Genomic DNA, 23,032 nt, shown 5'->3' with positions numbered 1-23,032 from the left:
TAAATATATGCTTGTCTCTCATACCTGCTGCTACAGATAATACAGCACACAGTTTCTATCTTTCCTGAATTAGAATTTCTTTTATTTGCTTGAGGACATGACTTCATTTCTTTTTTTCATTTTTCTTAAACTTGTCAGTAAACTTATTTTTGCATTAATCAAAGTATTTAAATGCCTTTCTCTTGAGTCATGCTTAACAGAAACATAAACAGGGTTGGCTTTAGATAAAATTGTAAAAAGGCAACATTTGTTTCCAAGCCTCCAGCTTACCCAAAATGTTTTCAACCTTCCCCAAACCCCATCTCCCGCCTTCCAAAGCAAACTGTGTCAGTTTAACCTACCCGATTTAACCCATGGCAACCTATCTTAGAAACAACTACTGAAATTACTTACTATCTCCTCCTTTTATCAAAAAGTATCAAAAATAGCAGCTGAATTTTAACAAGAAACAATGCCTGGGCTGCTCACATCAAGGTAGCTTTAATCTAGGAGTGTACTTGGCCTGCCAGCATATGCAAAGTCTCAGGAAACATCTGATGGTACATCTTCCCGAATGTAACTATTAATGGCACATCATTTTAAACATTTCATGTGAAAACAAACATGGCTATATAAATTCGGATTGCAAAGTACCAAGAATCGCAAAGAAAAAACACAAGACTGTGAGGAAATTTTATTATTGTGATAGGCTGTTTGAACAACCACCACCCCCCCAAAGCCATTCATTTCTGTTATTTGATCTCATGTCCCACTGCCATCAGATAGGCATCTGTAGGAAAATTGAAACAGCACAGTCTTCAGCCAAGGGAATGAAGTCCTAATGTCTAATTATTTCAGTACCATCCAGCTGGAGAGATACCAGAAATTAGCAAGAGGACGATAACTCTTATGCAGTAGAAATAAATTGAAGTTCCAACATCTACTGCTGGTGTGACCTTGGGCAAGTCACTTACCCTCTTTGAGTAAATCTCTACATGCCACATAAAGGTAAGTGAGTCTTGTTTCTATTTTTTGTTCTATTTCTTGCTTTGTAGAGATGTTCATAGGCCCTCTCTGGAGCCTGGAATCTCATCCCTACAGCTGAGCGCCTCCCTGCCCACTAGCTGACTGCTGGTCTCCTGCTCTGGTGTGATGTCCTTCTGGGCTTCTGAATTCAATTTAAGAATTGCCTAGGGTAGAGTGTCAGCATTTGATCATAAATAATTATCCTTGTTGTATATTAAGATTTTACACAGAAATAGAAAAACATGTCTGTGTTTTAAGAATCTGTGGATGATTTTTGCTCACATCCCTCCTCCACCTGAAGGATCTGTAGGAGCTTGTGAGGAATGCAGAATTGGTTCTGGTGATGCCTACATCAGAGGTGGAAAGAGCTCGAGAAATCACACTCCTTTCTTTGGAATCAAGATTACATCTATCTTGGGTTTATTTGCCATCTGTGCTGGTAAATCTTTTGGGGAGAGACAGATACATAGTTTTAGATTTGAGGCCATCAATTAGGTATTTATATAAATAGCAAAATGTCTTAATCTGAACTTGGAATTCCTGGTAGAGGGTTTGTATACAGACAATGCCACTTCCCTCGTAGAAAGGCAAGCCATACATATGCACACAGAGAAGTGTGCAGGGTCTTTCACTCCTAAAAGACAGCCCCCAAGTGCAACTGTTTTTGATAGGGACAAGCCCCCTTTCAATGGCTACCGTGTTCTCCTTAGTGTTCTCCCAGAAACTGGGAATTTGAGTCAGCCCCAGGGCTTTGTTTGCAAAGGAGACACAAAACACACGGCCACTCTAAAGCTCCAAGAATAGTACCTGTCAAGAAAGGGTATGTTAGCAACCAGAAATTAAAAGTGTATTTCCCTAGAGATTTTCCAGATAACACGGTCTGATACATTCTGCTCAAGTTTGAGAGTTGTTAGCACATCTGGCTTCTAATCCCAGGCCTCCCACTGTGATTGTACAACTGGTAGACGGAGCAGGTTCCTCCCCAGCTGGCATGCAAGGAGGCTCCGGCTGAGATGGGAAAGGCAAACGAACATTCTCAGGGGATGGGAACAATCTCAGATCTATCTTCCCTTTAGCTTTGAACATGTTTATTCTAATGCCACAAACTTACTCTCAATTTTAGGACACGTGGCTCCTATTTATTGTTTTTCTTTTCTTTTAAGAGACATAATTTTCTTTCTTGTTCTTCTATTTTTTTCTTTATTTTATTTTGTTTTATCTAACACAATGAACACAGACAGATACAAAGAGTACAATAAAAAAGAAGTATCGTAAGCATGTTGAAAAATTCCTTTCAAGGCTTTTAGCTATGCATATGCATGTGTTCGAAAATCAGAATCATAACATATAGAGTCACTGAACATTTGCATTTCTTCTTTAAACTACACATGTCATGTGCCCAAATTTTTAAGGAGCTATATGCCTTCTTCTGATTGATTTCAAAGCCCTATTTATATATTAAAAACAGTTACACCTTATAAAGGTAGCAGTCTTGTTCCTGGTTTATTCTTATTGTTTGTTATTGTTTGAACTCTTTTTTTTTTTTTTTTTTTTTTTTAGGTTAAGGTAACCATAATTTTCTGAGTGACAAAACCAAAACACATCACCATGGATGTATTTTTTTTGTTTTGAGGAAAAAAAGCTCACATTAATCTACATGTTGAGATAACCACTATTAGTGCTTGGTATGTATCTTTCTCAATATGTATATTTACATATAATATATATATTTATTTTGATTGTGTTTACCTGAAAATCGTTGTCCGTTACTTTTACTTTTGACTTGGCCATATCCCTTTACTTTAAGCCTATGGCTAAAGAGCTCCACCTAATTGGATTCTGAATTTTTCCCCCTCTAATTTGAGAGACTTACTGTGGCAGTTAAAACCACTTACTTTATAACGTGTTCCCACCCACCCATCACTGTTTCTGTTTGTTTAAATATTTTATTTATTTATTCGTGAGAGACACACAGAGAGAGGCAGACACAGGCAGAGGGAGAAGCAGGCTCCATGCAGGGAGTCCGATATGGGACTCGATCCCAGGATCCCAGGATCACACCCTGAGCCAAAGGCAGACAGATATTCAACTGCTAAACCAGCCAGGTGCCCCTCTGTTTGGTTTATTATCACAGACTATTCTCACTCTCTCTCTTCTTTGTATACATTTTTTTCTAAGATCTTATTTATTTATTTGATGGAGAGAGAAAGAGTACAAGCAGGAGGAATAGCAGGCAGAAAGAGGGGCAGACATTCTCTGCCTGTGGAGCAGGGAGCCCAACGCAGGGCTCAATCCCAGGACCCTGGGATCATGACCTGAGCCAAAGGCAGATGTTTAACTGACTGAGCCACCTGGGCATCCCCATTCTTTATTTTTATAGTTTCTTTTTTTTTTACTTTATTTTTATATATAGCCTTTTTATGTTTTGTTAGTGATCACATTTTGTTTTGTCATTACTATTCAATTAGTTATTTACTGATGAGTGTTCTAATATTATACAGTTTCCCTACTAAGAACTTCTGGGGATGCCTGGGTGGCTCAGTCAGTTAAGCAGTCTGCCTTTGGCTCAGGTCATGTTCTCAGGGGACCCTGGGATTAAGCCTGGAGTTGGGCTCCCTGCTCTATGTGGAGTCTGCTTCTCCCTCTCCCTCTGCTCCTCCCCACCCCATCCCACCCCCAATTCATGCTCTCTCTCACTCTCTCTCAAATAAATAAGTAAAATCTTTATTTAAAAAAGAACTTCTGATACTTTTATTATGCTGTATGTGCATATTTGTGCTAGAAGCATCTCTAATATTAATTAGTTTCCATGGTCATGTACATGTCATTTCTTGTTTCACATAACCTACACATTTTCCAGTTCTCCATTTGGGTTTTTCATTCGGTTCTCTGGACCAGCTGACAGAGACCCAAGCCCATTTCCCATCATCTTTGTGCATAAAATATCTACAGGGAGTCTTCACTCATCAGTACGCAATGATCCCTTCTCATTTGTAGGCTCCAGTGTTCAGGACAATTTTCTTCTTCCTTTAATTATTGCTCTGGGTTCATCAACAGCACTATTTCTCTGAAAGTCTGTTCGACATAAATGTGAGTCCTAATTATATCTGCATTGCTCACCTTTTCTTCTTCTCTCTCTCTTTCTCATTTTTATCTCTAGACTCTCTGCCTTAATTTCAGGAACAATTCTTGAGTTTCTCTTCCACTTCAGAAATTTTATATTTTCAGTATCCAATCTACTATTCATTGTATGCATCATGGCTTTTATTAGACACTTGTGTTTTTCATCTCTCTCTCTACCACTCTGATTTTAGAACTTCATGACTACCTATTTTGGATTCATATATGCAAATTTGCTTAAGGCACTTTAATAACACAGTTAGAATCATTGAATTTTCTTTTCCTACTGTTTCTTGAGGCAAATTTGTTTCAGAGGGAAGCATTTGCTTTGATTCTTCAGAGCAGTTCCTTATATTAGGTTAAAGAATATTACAGCCTCTCTTTATTTATAAATATGGCAACTTTATATGATTTCACCGAAAAGAAATATTTTCTTTTTTAGGACTTATGACTTAATCCTCCACAAGTAAACTGTTGCTGCCCAGATTGACTTATAGCCAAGTCAAAGTAAAGATGAGTTTGTGAGAGATTTATTTGTGTCTCTGTTACTATTCTTCAGGTCCAAGTAAATGGGAAGATTGAGTATTATTCTTGAAATGAACTTGTGTTGTGCTAGGTGAGGTAGGGTATGGGGGAATCAATACCACAATCTCAGCAGTCAATTTTGTCCATGTAATTTCCATATGTGATGGTGGATGCTGCATAGCAAAAAACCCCACATTTCCTTAGGACTGCCTAGTTGCCATTCTCTTTTCAGTAATCATGGCAGACAAAAACAATGGTTCTTGGCTGCTATATACATTTGCCAGGGGATCCCTGGGTGGCTCAGTGGTTTAGCGCCTGCCTTCGGCCCAGGGCGTGATCCTGGAGACCCGGGATCAAGTCCCACATCAGGCTCCCTGCATGGAGCCTGCTTCTCCCTCTGCATGTGTCTCTGCCTCTCTCTCTGTCTCTCTCATGAATAAATAAATAAAATCTTTAAAAAAATACATTTGCCAGATTTGGCAACTAAAAATATAAGATGCCTTGTTAAGTTTGAGTAAATAACAACTTGTAATATTAGTATGTTCTATGTAATATTCAGGACACGTTACACTAAAAATTATTTGTTGTTAGTGCAAATCAATACCACAATGAAGTATCACCTTCTATCTGTCAAAATGGCTAGAATAAAAAAGATAAGAAATGACAGGTGTTGCCCAGGATGGAGAAGAAAAGAAACTCTCATGCACTGTTGGTGGGAATGTAAATTAGTGCATCCACCATGGAAAACAGGATGGAGAGTCCTCAAAAAGTTAAAAATAGAACTGCCCTACAATCTAGTAATTGTGCTACTAGGTATTTGACCAAGGAAAATGAAAACACGAATTCCAAAAGATATATGCACCCTTATTTTTATTGCTACCTTATTTACAATAAATAGATAAGATATGGAAGCAGCCCAAGTGTCCATCAATAGACAAATGGATAAAGAAGATGTGGTGTGTGTGTGTGTGTATATATATATATATACTATGGAATACTACTCAGCCATAAAAAGGATGAAATCTTGCTAACATGGATGGATCTAGAGGATCCAGAGGATGTTATGCTAAGTAAAATAAGTCAGACAGAGAAAGATAAATACTATATGATTTCACTTACATGTGGAATCTATAAAGCAAAACAAATAAACAAAAAAGTAGAAACAGACCCATAAATACAGAAAACAATCTGATGGCTGTCATTCGGGGGATGGGTGGAGAGGTGAGCAAAATTGATGAAGGAGAATGGGAGGTACAGGTTTCCATTTATAGAATGAATAGGTCACGGGGTAAGGTACAGCATAGGGAATATAGTCAATGGTATTGTAATAGTGCTGTATAGTGATGGTACACTTCAATAAAAAATGATTTATTGCTACTCTGAAATTCAAACTTTGTTATTCATCCTGCATTTTACCTGGCAACCTACTGCTAAGCCTAGGCACAGCATTAAGTTCTTTTCAACACAACCAGGCAGTCAGTATAAATCAACCGGAGTTGACATGTGAATTGATGCCCATTTGACATCTTATAATGGAGCTTACCTGGTAGGATACAAATGCTGACAAATAGGTCATACTTGTCTTCAATACTTGCATTTCTGAGTGTTTGGATGCTTGCTGGCGTCTGTCAGGATCTCTCCCACACGTGACCAGGAACACTGCTGTTATGCGGGAGGAATGGCATTGGTCACTCTCTATAAACTGTCATCAGGGTGGGTCCACCTCACCATGTCTCCCATAAATTCCTCAGATGTCATGAAATGTCAGTAGTGCCCTTCTCTAGTTCCTAATGGCCATGCAAGTTTCTATTAAGTATTTCAAAGGGATTTGGAGGAAAAGAATATTAGATGACTGTGATATAGTCATCTTACCACCTAACCTGGAGAGTCAGAATGATTTTCTTGATCTGAAGCAAAACAAATTTTTGCACATGGTCAATGGACATATTCCACCATGAACTTTAATGATCATATAAATCGGATTGTGATACTTATCTATAGAATGGCCAGTGTTTTCATGAATTCATTGTTCTCGTTGTAAAAACGGTTTTTAGAAAAAGGTAATCTTGAAAGTGGCTCTTGCTCCCTAGTTGGAATGTGAGGCAATGCGCAGACAGTAAGACGTGCTAATTAAATAGTGTGAAATATAACCCTTTAACATGATGAACGAAACCTTGGAAATTTCCCATGAAGATAATTTCTTGTTACAACACACACTGACCAAACTTTAAATGAGGATCTATTGAGAATAAAAATCAAAGAATTTAGACAGCACCTCCAAAATGATCATACGTGGCCTCTTTCCTTCTCTGCCTTTATCTCTTCCTCTCCATGGGTGACATATAAAGAAGAATTCTGCAGCATTAAATCAGATTTTATTCTCACTACTATCATCATATGCACATCAATGATACATGTCATACTCTTGCTTAGTTAAGTGGAGATTATAAGGAAAGCATTCCTTTAGAGAATTTGTTACTCAACTTCTATGGATATTTCATTCTAGAAAAATAAGATTTTGGTCTACGTATTCAGGACTGATGCCTTTATTTGAAGTTTTTAGTAAATACTAAGGCCACTGTTCAAACCTATTTAAATACAATAGGAAACTACAAAGTTGATTCATTTTCAGTTCAAAAAGTATGTTGCTAATAATGTCCTACTGTTCCTGCAGTAAGATTACTTTCCTTTTTATTTAATTAAGGTATACCTGACACACAATGTTACATTCGTTTCACATGTACAACATAGTGATTCAACAAATCTATATAGTGTGCAATGTTCACCCCAAGTGTAGCTCCCATCTGTCACCATGCAACGCAATCACAATACCATGGACTATATTCTTCATGCTGTGCCTTTTATTCCCATGATTTATAACTGGAAGCTTGTACCTCCCACTCCTCTTCACCCATTTTGTCCTTCCCTCTGGCAACTGCCAGTTTGTTCCCTTGCATTTAAGAGTATGTTTCTGCTTTTTTTAGAAGGTTACTTTTTTTTTTTTGGTGTAGAAATAGCTTTGATTTTTTATTTTAAGTTTTATATGTAATGCATATTCAAAGTAAAAATCAAAAAGTATAAAATGATATAAAGAAAATAGGAAAAAAAACTACCTTTAATCCCAACACTAGAAGATAAACTTTACCATAATGTTGGTATATCTTTCTGGATTTCTAGTCGTTTCTACTTAGAAATATAAATGTGAACATATACATGAATATAAAACTACAATCAGAATGTTGACTTTATTTTAGGTAATATGTGCTTCAGCACTTTGTTTGAATTCCTTTTTAATTTTAAAAGCCACCCTATAAAGTAGGTATTGTTAGCATTCCCAGTTTAGAGATAAAGAAATTCTGAGGACAAATTAGTCAGCTTGTCCAAAGCGACACACTAGCAAATGGTGAAGCCAGAATCTGAAAAGCAGATTTACTCCTGAGACAAGACAGGTGAGGGGCTGTTAATGACTTGCATTTTTCACCTAACAGCATATCGCTGACACCTTTCCACATTAATACATACCTAAACACATACATCCTCTTTATGGATGCATAGTATGCCTTTAAATGTTTGTGCCTCAATTTACATAAATGATCTCTTTGTGATGGGGTTTAGTTTGGTTCTTTTTTTGTCAATTCTACAATAATGCTATGAAGAGGACCCTTGCCTAGATCTTTGCTAATCTCCCTGATAACTTATTTAGGATAAATTCCTGAAAGTAGAATTTGAGTGCTCAATTTAATTCCTTCTACACATTGACAAAATGCATTTTCTAAAGGTTACAGTCATCTACACTCCTGCAAACAGCACCCTAGAGTAACTCTTCTCTACACTGGCTCCACATAGAAAAATTCTTAACATCTCACATTCCGGGTGGTTCATCGGTTTAGCACCGCCTTCAGCCCAGGGCGTGATCCTGGAGACCCTGGATTGAGTCCCACATCAGGCTCCCTGCATGGAGCCTGCTTCTCCCTCTGCCTGTGTCTCTGCCTCTCTCTCTCTCTCTCTCTCTCTCTCTCTCTGTGTCTTTCATGAATAAATAAGTAAAATATTTTTTTAAAATCTCACATTCCAAGACACTTTGAAAACAAAAATCTCCTTCCGTAGTGAGTTAGTACTATCACTTCCAAAGTCCAAATACTTTAAAGACTATGATTCTTTGTCTATTGGACCAATGCTCTTGCAGAAAATACGGTTCCAGGGTCCAGTCACCCAATCACGGCCAGCAGGCGGTGCTCATACACAGATTAGAAAGCTCTCTATGGCCACATTTACTCTGATGCTTAGGGCATCACTCACATCGTCTCAAACTCTTGGGCAGCACATTATGGCCTGCTTACTGGAAATTTACGTAATAGTTTGTCCAGTAATCTCTAAAATTCAGATTTTTTTTTGTTATTCGTCTTATATCAATGCCTTGGCAGGAGTGGTGTTAGCAAAGTCCAAAATAGCCTTCCCATTAGGAGGTCTACTATCTATAAGCAATTATAGCTTACTAGGACTCATTCACATGAGTTTTCAAGCATCTGATCTTAAACACGAATCAGCCAGCTTTCAGCTTTTACTTCTTTACCTATACTTCTTGTCTATAAGGAATGTCATATGCCAAAACACTACCTCATGCTCTTTCTCTGCCATATTTCACTTGTTTTAAAATATCATACATTTCTTATTAAAACTGTGGCTAAATATTTGTCATTGCAAGACTGAGGTGAATACATTTTTCTATGTTTTCCTTCCATTAGAGCTCAGTTTATTTTTTTTAATGCCATTATATTGGAAAGCATCATACTGCCTCGTACTTAATATAAGCATATTTCAGCCTCCTCTATGATTTCAGAATTCAAATGGAAAGTTTGAAAAATATGATCACACACATAAAAAAATGTCTGAACATTCAAAATATCAGAAACAAAACAGATGAGCATATGCTAAGGAAGAATAAAAGAAAAATAGCAGGGGGAGGGGGAAACAAGCCATAAGAGACTCTGAATGATAGAGAACAAACTGAGGGTTGATGGAGGGAGGTGGGTGGGGGATAGACTAGATGGGTGATGGGATTAAGGAGGGCACTTGCTAGGTGTTGTACGTAAGTGATAAATCACAGTATTCCACTCCCAAAACCAATATTTCACTGTATGTTAACTAACCAGAATTTAAATAAAAATTTAAAAATTTTTTGAGAAAAATATTTACAACAAATATGATTCGCAAAAGATTACATCCTTAAGAAATGAAGAGTTTGTAATTGTCTATTAAAAATATTAAAAACCCTAACAGAAAAAAATGGATGGTGAACTTGAACAGAATTTACAAAAGTAAAAATAACTATGGATGTATTTCAAGAACAGATTTAATCGAATTAGTTATGACAAAAATACAAATTAAAATGATCTTGTTCAAATTAGCAAAGAGTAATTCAATGTTAGTAATAACATGTTAGGACATGGCAAAGGTCAAAGTCACACCTCACACATGGTTAGTAAAAGTATATAAACACTCTAGAAAGAAATTTTACAATTTATAGCAAAAACATTAAAAATATTTATGCCCTTTCACCAGTAATATATTTCTGGAAATTATCAGAAACCAAGTCAAGTAGTATATATGTAAATTTCATTCTGACATTATTTATTCCAACAAAAGACTACACACCACCAAATATCCAACAATGCAGCATAATTTTTAACATATAAATGCAGCACAAATACAGGAAGAAAATATATCCTATTTTTAACATTTATTTTTTCTGGATGTAAAGTAATGGTTTTTGTTTTTAATTTGTACTTGTTTCTCATACTTTTACAATCAGAAAAAAAATACATAGATTTAAAAGATCAACTTGACTGAGGTATAATTTCCATAAAATAAAATGTACATACTTTAAGGGTAGAATTTTGGCAAATGGCATGCTAACATGGCACTCATCATAATTAAGATACAGAATATTTGAATTTTTAAAAAATAAGCTCTACACCCAACCTGAGGCTTGAACTCCCAACACCAAAATCAGGAGTCCCCTGCTTTACTGACTGAGCCAGCCCATTGCCCCACATACAGAATATTCTCTGCCAAATCTTTCCGCTTCGATCCCCAACAATCCCTGGTTAGCTTTCTGTCATAACACAGCAGTTTAGCCTTTTGAAAATTTCATGTAAATAGAATCAGTAGGTTATCTTTCATGTTTCTCTTATTCCCCTCAGCATAATTTTTTGAGATTTAAATATGATGATATATATATATATATATATATATATATATATATACCCATAGCTTGCCTCTTTTCACTGTTGAGGAGTATTGATTTCAAAGATATACAACAATTTGTTTATCAAATCAACTAATGATGGATATTTGGGTTGTTTCCAGTTTAGAGTTATTATAAATAAAGCTTCTAATTACATTGGCACATGTGAACATATGCTTTAGTTTTTCTTGAGTAAATATCTTGGAGCAGATTTTCTGGGTAGCATTGTAAGCGAGTATTTATTAAAAAAAAAAAAAAAACACCTAAAAGCAGTGTTTCTAAGTAGTTATACCAATAGATCTGCCCAACAGCCAAGTATGAGAGTTTCAAACGTTCTACATTCTAACCAGCATTTATAATTATCAGTCATTTTAATTTTAGCCACCCTCATAGGAAGAAGTTTTTATTTCCTTAATTATTAATGATTCTTAGCCTCTGTTATGTGCTCATTGGCAAAATCTGTAGGTCTCTTTTTGGGAATAGTCTGTTCAAATCTTTTTCTAATTTTCAATGGGATGTTTCAGAACTTATTATTGAGGTGCAAGATTTCTTAGTATGTTCTAAATAAAAGTCTTTTGTCAAATGTGTATATTGTGAATATTTTTCCCAGCGTGTAACCTGCCTTCTTAACAATGTCTTTTGAAAAGCCCTTTTGGATTTTAGTGATGTACAATTTCTCAGTTTTTTTTTTTTCGTTTATGGATTACGTTTTTGGAGTCGTATCTAAGACATAGACATACAGACTCTGAAACCACCCAACACCATGGACTGTATCATCAGAAGAAATTTCTCTTGAATTTCTGTTTTTCCTCTAGTGAGCAAGAAACATGAACAAGTCCTTTAAGTTATCTGAACATTCGTTTCTTCACCTACGGAATACATATTTTTATACTCAATTTCAAGGACTGTTTTGAGCATTCAAGAGAGCTTAAAATGTCTAGAGCAGCACCTGACACAGATGAGGAAAACAAGACATGTTGGTGTCTCTTTAATGACCTTGGTCAATTATGGCCTTTAAACAACAGTCAGCTATGGGTATATTAGAATGCATTTTCCCTCAGGGTTTCTAGCTGTAAATTTGCATTTCTGGCCATCTAATTTTCATTTTGATTCTGCTTCCTAATTTTGTGATGACTCTTTGGTGAATCACAAACTTTTCTGAGCTGTAGTCTCTTTCTCTGAAACGTGATGTCACTCCTCATTCTTTATAGTCACTTCCATCAATAGCTTATGAAGAGCTGGCATTTCATCAGGAATTTAAATATCAAAATAAAAGAAAATTTCTTTTTTCTTCTTTGTGATCTCTGAAAGTGAAAAGACAGTCTTCCAGCTACTGAAGTACTGAGTGCCTTCTACCACTTTCTCCTAGTCCAGAATAATAAAAATTAAAACATAAAACAGCTTAAAGAAAAGAGATGCTTTTTTTTTTTTGCCCTGTAAACTAGTTTAGCTAGGTCCCAAGTTCAAAAACTGAAGGAAAATTAGGTCATTATTCTAGAAAATCCAACTACAAATAGGAATTTTGCATCCATAGAACCATAGCGTCACTATATTCATTTCTTTGTAGCCTGATACACTAACAGCATCAAATGTACCAATTGCACACAAACTTTTTACTATGAAGGTCCATTTTTATCATGTTCTCTTTTTAATTTTTTTACAATTTCAGCTTTATTAAGCTATTCATCACTTCTGTATTTTGAAATATTTTATGAATACAATGTCAAATATTAAATATTAATTGATTATAGCATGTTTGATTCATCAAAATCTTTGTAAGTAATGGTCAGTGCATCTAATTGGCATGAGAAAAAGAAAGCCAGGTTAACTTGATGATCCTCCTGCAAAAGAGGCTTAGTTAAATATTGTGGTAAATTAACTGCATTCTTTACCCTTTCTTGTTTCCACACCTTTTGTTAAAGTGACTTCGGAGTTCTTCCTCTAAAGATGGAGTATTTCTTCATCCTTGATGCCTTGATTTGACCTTTAGGATAAGTGGAAGTGACAGTGGGCTAGTTCTGAGCCTAGACCTCAAGGGGCTTTGCACGAGGCTGCTTGCTGACCCTTATTTTCCCATCATCCCCAAGACAACATGCCCTGGTTAGTCTCCCAGATAATGAATGAGACTCATATTGAGCAGAGCTGGGTAGCTCATCATCTTGGTTATGGCCAGCCTGCATCAGCCACCTTCCAGCAGGTGAATGATCTCAATCAAGATCAGCACAGACTCTTGGTTAACCCCAAGGCTGACCCCACAAAATAAACACATATCACTGTGCCACAACATAGTTTTACAGTTGCTTGTTATGTAAGTAACTGAAACAAGTCTTGTGAGTTTTCTTGCACATAATGGGAACACATCTATTATGCTTTTAAATACTTTGAAAATAACCTCCAAACAGTTTTTATTTCTTCAGATACCTAAGCGTGGTTACTCCCGCTAACAAACAGACCTCTTCTGTATACATGTGATCACAGCCATTGTTACAAAGAGGCCACATATAGGTCAGATAGGAGTCCATTTAATACAAAGCAGGAATGGCTGCCTTCAAATGCTGCCATGCTCGTTTTTAGTCTCAAAAATCAATTTCTAAGTGAAATCCCCAGAGCCAATAAATCTGGATTCAATGAAAACGTGTGTACGTATGTGTAAATATGTGTGTGTCCTTGTATCATACCTACATATCTTTATTAAATGCCTCAAAATATTTTTAAATCATATACCCACCATAAAGAAAACTTGAATAAATTCTAATAAATACAATTACCCAGATTATTTTCCCTACTGGAAGTTTATTTTAAAAAGGTTAAACCAAAAAATAAAAAATAAAAAATAAATAAAAATAAAAAGGTTAAACCAAAGCATTAAATTATTTTTAAGACTCTCCTAAAATATTTTTTATACCAAGCAGGAGGTAATTTTCACAAACTGTTAGTTAATGAGGAATATACACTTCCGAAACATAATAGTTTTCATCTAAAACCAGACACCACATCCTATTCAGTAATAAATACTTGATTTATCACAGTAATATCAGAAACAAACAAAACATACAAGGGCACCACCATTATTTATCTGGATTCTAGAAGTAAGACGTCATACATTAAAATAAACAAAAGAAGATGTCAGTATTAGAAAAAATACATTTATCACTACTTGAAAGTAACATCATTTTCGATGGAGGCTATTCAAGAATACTGATAAAAAATATTTGAAGTATGAGAAGTTAAATAAGGTAGCTCGTTGAAACCCAGACAAAAATAAGTTGACATCAGATCACGCTGTACATCGTTTCAATTCTTATAATTGAGGATTGATTGAAATCACCTTTTTACTTAAGAATAATTTAGAGGAATAGTATCTCAGGTTTGGAGATAGATAGATAGATAGATAGATAGATAGATAGATAGATAGATATAGATATGCATATATATGTCAGTATATAGATATTCATATAACTTTAAAATAATACTTGTGACTATTTTTACTGTTGATTAATGCTATGAAGATTAGCAGAATTTAGGCACAGCACAGAAATGAAATGAAAAGTGGTTAAATTTTATTATAATTTATTCCTATGCATACTATACCACGCATATCATCAACTAAGTAAGTGCTATAAATCGTTATCAACATTTCAGTTTATACTGCAAAGTCATTTGTACTGTGGTTGTAAAAACCCACACTTATATATAATTATTTCAAGTACTCAGTAATACTAGAAAGTACTAGAAAGCACCACAATGTTTTTTAAATGCGAATTATTTTTAAACATGCCTGTAGCTATGGCAAGCACACACATACCCTCTCTGTTTACTCTGTGTGAGGGAGATGCTATGCTACTTTGCATAAAAATCATTTCTCAGTGAGAAACAATTCAACTTTGCACTCTGACTTCCAAAAATGCTCAAGTATATATGAAGGTGGTGAGATTCATGCAACCCCAGGTGGATGGATTGAAGTTCATCTTCTCTTCCTCCTTCAGCCTACTGTTTGGGAGAGACACTAATGAACACTGAAATGACCATACATTTAATACAACCAGAAACACAAAAAGAGAAAAAGAATCAATGTAGCCTGCTGCTGCAAATTCAAGTGTCTGTTAGGCTTCTAAAGACAACCCAACAGAGAGTAACAGATATCAATCATTACATCACAAACAAAAAATGATATGAGTATATGAAAAGGCGATCAATCTCACTAACAATGAGAAATGAAAATTAAGATGAGCTATAATTTTTGTCTACTAGATTGGACGAAATTGAAATGACTGATAATATTCAGTGCCAACAATACAGTGGAGAAATGACATTTTCATCAAATGCTGGGGGGTAGATAAATTGGTACAATTTTGTATAAGATAGTTTTGTCTGCATTTGAAAGGAAACCCAACTAGGAGCCCCTGATTGGCTCAGTCACTTGAGCATCAGGCTCTTGGTTTTCACTCAGGTCATGATCCCACGGTCATGAGATCGAGCCCAGTATTTGGGTCTGAGCAGAGTCTGCTTGGGACACTTTCTCCCTCTCCCTCTTCCTCTGTGTCTCCCCTGCTCTCTCTCTCTCTCTCTCTCTCTCTCTCATATAAATAAATAAATCTGGGGAATAAAGGGTGTGTGTGTGTCTGGGTGGCTCAGTTGATTAAGCAGCTATCTTTAGCTTAGGTCATGATCTCCGAGTCCTGGGATGGAGCCCCATGTTGGGCTGCTAGCCCAGCAGGGAGTCTGCTTGTCTTCTCCCTCTGCCCCTCTCTAAAATAAATAAGTAAATTTTTTTAAAGATACATGAAGCCTACCTTTTCTGACAGAGAATAAATTTGTGGCAGTGATAAATTTTGTGTGTGACATTTTGGTAGTATCTGCCAAAATTTAAATGAATAAATCTCTAACAGTGTAACATTTCTTCCAGGAATTTAGGCTAGAGATACTTCCAGAAACACTGTGGAAAGATATAGGCTTCCTTGTAGGTACTTCTGGGATTGTATACATGTATGTGCATCTGTATATCTTTACACAGTACTTCTGGAAATATGTGAAATATGTGTAATCATGCCAGCATCATTAATAAAAAATTGGAAATAACATATAACTTAAATGTTAGTTAATGCTTGTTAAATACTTGTACCTGGTATAATATCAGGTAAATATGTGCTAAGTGAATATTTAATGTTTTGGGTTTTGTTGTAAATTATTTGTTCTGTTTTGTTTTTTTAATCTCCATCAATGTAAGATTAAATCAATTGCAAATATCCACATATCAGAATGCCTTACAGCTATCAAAAAGAACAACATATGTTTACATTTGTTGACATTGAAAGATGTACAAGATATATTGTTCAGAGAAGAATAAGGCAAGTTTCTTAATAGTATGTGTAGCATCATCTTATTTTTCTTTAAAAAGGCAAGGAAAATAAGGCTAAGAATATAATTGAGAAAGAGTTTAGGTTTCGATATTGTCATATTTTTTAAAAAGATCCAAGCATTACTTATTTATTCTTCTGGGTGATTTTGGATGTCCCTCTTTGTTTTCAGTTGCTTAGTACAATGGATATAGATAAGATGTATTTTATATTTAACCAGCTTAGAGTTCTTAGCACCTCTTGAATATATAGTTTGATGTCTTTCATCAATTAAAAATCGCCAGACACTTCTCTCTAAATAATACTACCACCCATTCTCTTTCTTTTCTCTTATGGCACATCAATCACACATGTTAGACATTATTATCATCTCTTCTGTGTTTCTTTTACTCTTTTCTAAAATATCTATCCTTTCATTTCTTTGTGCTTCAGTATGGATACTTTCTTCTATCCTACCTTCAAGGTTACTTATTCTACCTTTACTCATTTGCAATCTGCTGTTAAACCATCCACTGAGTTTGCAGATTGCATTTTTCAGTTCTGGAATCTCCATTTGATTCTTTTTATAGTTTCTTTAGAATTCATATTTATTTATTTTAATGCTTTTGACATGTATTATGTATTTTGAAGTCCCTGATAACTCCATTATCTGCATCTGAATATCTATTTTTTCCAGCCTTTCTCTTGATTTTTAGCCAAGTCTTATCCCTTCATATGACTTATAATTTCTGATTAGAGCCAAATATTCCCTATGAAAAATTGTAGAGATGTTTTGAGACTCTAGATAATATTACCTTTCTCCAGAGAAAATATAATTTAGTTTCTGGCAGGCAGCTATGCTAGATGCATTAGTAATCCAAGATTTCCTTTTTTTGATCAGGAATTGAGATGATCTAAAATTGGGCTTAATTCTATATTAAATGTTCTAGTTCCAGTATCCCAGTATCTACTTTACCTTCACCTTGGAGAATCTCAACCAAAACTCTGGAATTTTTGTGAACCATTTCCCTCACATTGGTGGACCTTGAATTCCAATTTTTATAATCTCATTCCTGTTGACAACTCTACTCAGCTTCCCAACCTTTAACATAGCTTATTGTTTTGAAAATTGACAAATGGTTTGAGAGACCAACTCTCTGACTCTGGACTTACTTTTTTATTGGAGAGGGGGAAGGGGCTTTGGAGTACCCAAATCTTTACTTGCCAGTTTTTCTATCTATTTTCAAAGAAGATTTGTGAGAAGCAAATTAATATACCATTGGCAAATTACAAATCACAAGTAGTGTTTTTTAAATTAAAAAGAAGAAAAAAAAAGACATTATAGCAAATCACACTTTGAGTTAATTAATATCTGACATTTCTATAAAAATGAGGCAGAAGTTTTAACAAGAATTCTACATTTAAAGATTATATTCTAGGTATTTGAACCCTACAAAATATCAGGGGAACCACTAAGTGCATAAGGTATTAAAAATGGGAAACTGGTTGTCTTCGGGCTACTCCTTAAGATTAATCCCACTGGAAACTGAGATCTACTAAAAAGTACCAAAGTGACCAAACAGTAGGAAAGAGAATGAAATATCTGGGTTAAAATGTTAACATAAAGCCATAATCTTTTTCTATTAATACTATTAAGATAGCTATTGAATGCATTATTTTCTCTTAACCATATATCTGGCAGTCCATCAATGTTAGTTAATACAAGCAAGTAAAAAAAAATGGTAATGTAAAACAATTATCAGCAGCAACCAAGCATAGAAACGGCAAAAAAAGAAAGGAACTGAAAATTCTTTTGTGACTTCATATCTCCTGATACCACAACTACCTCTCAGAAGTCATATCAATGAATAAAATTTTACAAAATCCTGGAAATTCCCAATAATACCCACTTCCCATTTAGGTATGCCCACATTGGCAGTAAATAGGTGAGTCAGGAAAAATTCAGGGGAAAAGATGTTAATGTAAGCATTATGAACAGTGGGAATGTTAAGTCATACTGTGTGGACAGAGTGGTCCACCTTAACCATAAATAAAAGAAAAGGAACAACAATAAAAGAAGTCATGAACTGAGGGATAGACACAAATTTCCAGTCAGTGCCTCATGTCAGAGAAAAACTTTAAAAGAATATAAATATATAAACCAAGGATTCAGTTAAAACAGTAAAACCATATAATAAGAGGGAATTGAGAAAATTCTTTCCAGCCAAGGAAACAAATGGATAACAAAAAACTCACCATTACCTAGCTAATAAATAAATAAATTAGAAACCTTAAGAAGCAGATTAACTATGACTGAAAATTAAATTACTGACAAGGACAAAAGCCTTTGAGATAATTATAATAAATGCTGAGGAAATGGGCAAACAGATAAGACAATTAAAAAGAAGACAATAGATACAAAAGATAGACAAACACCATCTATCATCATGATAGTTCCTATCCCTGAGGAAGAAAACAACAAATAAAATAATAACAACAAAAAGAATGTTTAAAGATATAATAGGTCTAGGTAATTTTCTGCTATCCTAATGTCCAACTACAACCGCAGGGTAATAATAATAATAACAACAATGACAACAATAACCTCAGAGAGAATAAAGAAGAAAAAACTATAAAATGAGAGGCTGAAAAGCAAATGGATCAATGGTAACCTATTTGGCAAATATAAGAAAGCCAAAACTCATGCAGTCAAGACAGCTGAAGCTCAACACAGTTTGCTTTACAGAATTCTCAAAAGGTACAGGGACACACAGCCTCAGATCTCTCTAGAACTGTGGGTAAATGGAAGAGATGCCAAACTGATTGAGAGTTTTTCCCAAAGAAGTTAGCTTCTTAGTATCCTTTCCCATCTCGTGCTAAGCCTTTAGATTTATTATCTAGATATTTAGATTCAGTGGCTGTATGCACACTGATTTCTAACTGCAGAGACCCCCAACCCCACCCCGCAACAACCCCAGTTCCCCTGACTTTGGCTCCCAGAATGATGGCACTTGATTGTCCAAATAGGAGAGAATTGGGACACTAAGCAGTTCAAGAGGACATATTTAAAGACATCGATATTTGGAGATTCTCAACAAAAAGTCCATTAAGGTCATCCTATAATGAAGTTTGAATACAACATGCCCAACCCATTAACTCAGTGCTTCCAATCAGCTTTAGTAACTTATTTTAATCATAAACAGACAACCCAGAATTACGAGAACTAAAGGAAAACCTGTAACACAAAAGAGGCAAAACCAACCAACCAACAAAACAATAGGGAAAGAAAAAAGAAAATCCCAAATTAGAGAAAACTGTGTAGGGAAAAAAAATCTTTAAAGATGGTATTATTGATATCCTCAGAGGTAAGGAAAACCAATGCATCCTTGAAACTAGATTAGGATGCTCTTAAAAGGAGATTTCAAACAAGCAAAAGCTTTTAGAAACAGAAAATGTAAAAACAAAAACTGAAAAACTCAGTAGACAATTTAGAAAATGTAAGTGAGGAAGCTCTCCATCAAATAGTGCTGAAAGACAAAAGGATTAAGAAAGAGGGTAAGAAAGTCAGAAAGCCAATTTATGAATCTAACACTATAATAATAGGCACTTCAGAGAGATAAAATAAAAACAAGTGAGCAGAGAAAGTCATCAATAATATAATTTAAGAAAATCTCCCAGAACAGAGGTGCCTGGGTGGCTCAGTTGGTTAAGTATCCAATTCTCAGTTTTGGCTCAGGTCATGATTTCATGAGTCCTAGGATCTAGCCCCACATGAGTTTCCACACTTTGACAGGAGACTGAAAAATTCTCACCCTCTGCTCCTCCCCCTTCTCTCACAATTAATCAATCTTTTTTTTTTTTTAAAAGAAAATACTCCAGAACAGGACATTCATCACCGAATAAAAATTATATGTTATGAAAATACAAACAACCTCATATAAAAATGGTCTTCCAGGGCAACCCAGGTGGATCAGCAGTTTAGCGCCGCCTTCAGCCCAGGGCCTGATCCTGGAGACCTGGGATTGAGTCCCACGTCGGGCTCCCTGCAGGGAGCCTGCTTCTCCCTCTGCCTATGTCTCTGCCTCTCTCTCTCTCTCTGTGTCTCTGATGAATAAATAAATAAAATCTTTTAAAAAAAAAGGTCTTCCAAAGAAGATATATATATATATGTATATATATAAGTATATATATAAGGAGTTCTCTTGTATATATATATGCAATATATGCAAGAGAACTCAAAACATGTCTACACAAACTTTTGTACATAAACTATAAATTCTCCATGATAGCTAAACTATGGAAAACCCAGGCGCCCATCAGTTGGTAAGTAGCTAAACAAATTGTGATATATCCATACAATGGAATGCTATTCTGAAATTAAAATAAGGGAAGTACTGATACATGCTGTAAAATTAATGTATCTTGAAAATATTATGCTAAGTGAAAGAAGTCAGTCAGGAAAAGTTATATAACTGTATGAATTCATTTATCTGAAAAGTCCAGAAAAGGCAAATCCGCAGAAACCAAGTAGATTAGCAATGCTTAATGCTAGGAGTTCAGGTTGGAGTTAGTGTTAATAGCTATGGGTATACATAGTATATGAAATTTCATAATATAAATATTCTAAATTTGATTATGGTAATAATAGCAAATTCTTTGAATATACTAAAAAAACATTTAATTGTAACTTTAAATAGGTGAATTGCATGATAGGTAAATTATATCTCAAAAAAAGCTGTTTATATGTAAATTATACTTAATTAAAGCATTTAAAAAATGATTGGCCAGGCTTCTAGTATAATGGATGAGAATAGATGCAACCAATGTATTTTATTACCACATTTCAGAATACCAAGGACAAGAACAAGACTATAGACTTCCAACGGAAGAAAAATTAATAAGAATCAGAAATCTGAATGGTGTCACAGTTCTCAGCAACAATCAGAACCATGAAGAAATGCATCAATGCTCTCAATATTCTGAAAGTAAGCACTCTGCAATCTAGAATTCTATAGTTAACCAGACTGTGATCAAGCTAAGATAAAGATCATTCTGGTATAAAATATCTCAAAAAAAGTAACCTTGTGCACCCTTCATCAAGAAGCTTCTGGAGGATGCACTTCTTGAAATGAGCATTATCAACTAAGAAGATGACTAGGGATAAGGAAATGGGTCATCCAGTGCTGGAGAGAGACAAAGAGAATTTTCCGGAAATTCCCAAGGAAAGGGGAAATCTGAAATGATAGTTATGCTCTAGATCAGAAGGCAACAATCCAGTCTGAAGTATCACAATAAGCAACAAATATACAAAAGCAGTTTTCACCAAGAGCCTTAACTGCCATCCAACCCAAAATGCCTGCATGTACCTGCTTCAGATGCTTATGTGTTTTGGATTGCATAACCATGTGCTGTGGAAATTTCTGTTCTGTCCATGCTCTGATATTAGATCATCTAAAGACACTCATTTCAGGAATGCCTGGGTGGCTCAGTGGTTGAGCATCTGCCTTTGACTCAGGTCGTGATCCGGGGTCCTAGGATCAAGTCCTGAATCAGGCTCCCCCCCCACCCCAAGAGCCTGCTTCTCCCTCTGCTTATGTCTCTACCTCTCTCTCTGTCTCTCTCATGAATAAATAAATAAAATCTTAAAAAATAATAAAAGTAAAACACTCATTTCAAACCACAGAAGTGCACTTCATTCACCTTTACTTGGGAGCTAAAAGTAATCCATGATGTGATGTGTTAATCAGAGTATCCAGGATTATGCTGGGTAACAAATTATCTCTCAAGCTTTGAGGATCTATCACTCTCATACTACATGTCCAATGTGCCTTGGCATGGATATCCTGCTCCTGTAGTCACTGAGCACCCAGGCTAATAAACACTCTGATTCCTAACATCTTGTTCTCACAGTTGCCGCGGAGGGTTAAAGAGAGTTGGTTTAGCAACCACGCCTGAACCGCTCCCAGAAATAATATACATCTCCTACACTCCCATCACATTGGCAAGAGCTAGAAAAATGATCCTACTAGAACCACAACGTTTCTAGGAAATGGGACAGACCACATGAATATATGGTGAGCAATAAATATCTCTACTATATAAACTGAGAAGTAAAAATTACAAAGTAGCCTGTTCTCTCTGAACCTAGCTATCCAGAACCTGGCTCTCAGTCCACACCCCAGATGCCCCACCTTGGTAAGCCCTGGTTTCCCAGAATTCAGTTGTGACCTTGTCCACTTGTCTCCCCATGGGAAGCAGTTGTTGATTCTCAGGAAGCTGAAGTTAGAATATGAGACTGAGAATGTTCAGCTTGTTTTCTTCATCAGTGGGCCTTCTCCTAACATAACTATGTTTGTATTTGCTACTCAGATTTTCAAAAAATAAGAGCAGGCAGATAGAGAGAAAGAGAGTTAACCCAAAAGTCAGAATAGTGATATCTCTGGTGGAGAGAAATGGTAATACAGCTGAGAAAATGAAAAAGTAACATAAACTATTTCTTAATCTGGGTAGTAAGTGCTGGGTACATAGGTCTTTGTTTTATTAATTTTCTTAAACTAAATCTCTATCTATCTATCCATCTACTACCTATCTAGTCTACCGGTATGTGTCTCCAGTTTCCTGTTGTACAGTAAGGATTAACATTGACCAAAGAAAGATTTGGCCTGAGAAGTGACCTCTAGACCCTTAGAATGTCTTTCTTGGAAAGATCATGTTTATTATCTAGAGGCCTTGGATGTGTGATATCAGCTTGACCCCTGGAGAAGCTGGAAATACAGGTCAGCTATGTGGGCAGTCAGCT

The 23,032-nt window shown here is 35.6% G+C and overlaps 1 long non-coding RNA gene across 1 annotated transcript; it reads left to right on the top strand.

Moving 5' to 3' along the window:
* The first annotated feature begins 322 nt into the window (after positions 1–322).
* LOC140626205 (uncharacterized) lies at positions 323–21,846 on the top strand. The gene is made up of 3 exons (XR_012025407.1): positions 323–987; positions 2,566–2,690; positions 21,081–21,846. It is a non-coding gene; the product is annotated as an uncharacterized lncRNA (long non-coding RNA).
* Positions 21,847–23,032: the final 1,186 nt, after the last annotated feature.

This window comes from Canis lupus, chromosome 37 (assembly GCF_048164855.1).
Source record: "Canis lupus baileyi chromosome 37, mCanLup2.hap1, whole genome shotgun sequence".
Lineage (NCBI taxonomy): Eukaryota > Metazoa > Chordata > Mammalia > Carnivora > Canidae > Canis > Canis lupus.
Note: the sequence above shows the minus strand (reverse complement) of the source record. Positions and strands in the feature narration are given on the sequence as shown.